At 45.3% G+C, this 1,232-nt stretch overlaps 1 pseudogene; it reads right to left on the bottom strand.

The window, feature by feature from the left end:
* Positions 1 to 428: 428 nt before the first annotated feature.
* On the bottom strand, positions 429 to 573 carry LOC111826107 (annotated as a pseudogene).
* Between the last annotated feature and the right edge of the window lie 659 nt (positions 574 to 1,232).

Here is a 1,232-nt window from a genome sequence, read left to right as displayed (position 1 = left end):
CCTCTTTATAAAAAAATCAATAAAATATATATTAAAAAAAGAAAGAAAGAAAGAAAATGTTAAACCATCAAACCATGCCCTGTAGATGTGTACAGTTTATAGTGTGTTACTTACACCAGAATAAAACGGTTACAAATGCCTGGGAGTGGCGTCCCTGCGGATGCGTTTTCTGTGCACAGTGAGGAATGGGGATGGTCAGCATATTAGCCCTGCACACAGGTCCTGGGGCCCTGGATTCAGGGAGCATCGTGTGAGGCCATCTCCAGATCACCCTGAACCTGCAGCGTGGGGTGGGGGGGGGATGGGGTGGAGAGGACATCTTTGGGATCATCTTTTGACAGCTCTGGTCACCTCACCACACATGCAATCTAGTCTTATGCCCACTGTTCATGGTTCACAGCCAAGGACAGTCCAGTTCTTTTTTTTTTTTATGTGCCTCATGCATGAAACAGCTCTGGCCACCGACACAGGCATCAAGCTAGGATGAACTAAGGACTGTACATCTGCTTTGCCCCTGATTGATATAACAGCAACACCACCAATCAGGTGTCTCCTTGCCCATTGCCAGGGGGTGAGAGTCCAGTTCTTAGAGGAACTTATGAATCTGGTGGAAATGGCAACTGAGCCTCAGCCTATAGCAGTGATGGCGAACCTTTTGAGCTCGGCATGTCAGCATTTTGAAAAACCCTAACTTAACTCTGGTGCCATGTCACATATAGAAATTTTTTTATATTTGCAACCATAGTAAAACAAAGATTTATATTTTTGATATTTATTTTGTATATTTAAATGCCATTTAACAAAGAAAAATCAACCAAAAAAGATGAGTTCGCGTGTCACCTCTGACACGCGTGTCATAGGTTCACCATCACTGGCCTATAGTGATTCCACATCCAAACGATGTCGTAGGCGAAGATCTCCATTCCGTTCCGTGATCTGATCTGGAATTATTTCATCGTTGATAAAATGGGTGGTAATACTTCTCCTACCCCTTGTGGAGGTACTACCAGCAGCACCAAGTAGATAACTGGGGGGAAATGTTTGGTAGCCACTCTGATGTCAGATGTCATTGTTGGATGCACACAGGAAGGGAAGGAGGTGAAGACCGTATGGGTAAGGGTTGGTGGGCTTGTCAGGTAGACCCTCCTCCTGGGTTAAGAAGGGAACCCAGGAGGAGAAAGGGGCTCTAGAAAGGCACGTTTGCTGAGGAATTGACCAGCGAGGAGCAGAAA

This window comes from Myotis lucifugus, unplaced genomic scaffold (assembly GCF_000147115.1).
Source record: "Myotis lucifugus unplaced genomic scaffold, Myoluc2.0 scaffold_54, whole genome shotgun sequence".
NCBI classification, from domain to species: domain Eukaryota; kingdom Metazoa; phylum Chordata; class Mammalia; order Chiroptera; family Vespertilionidae; genus Myotis; species Myotis lucifugus.
This window is presented reverse-complemented; position numbering and strand designations above follow the sequence as displayed.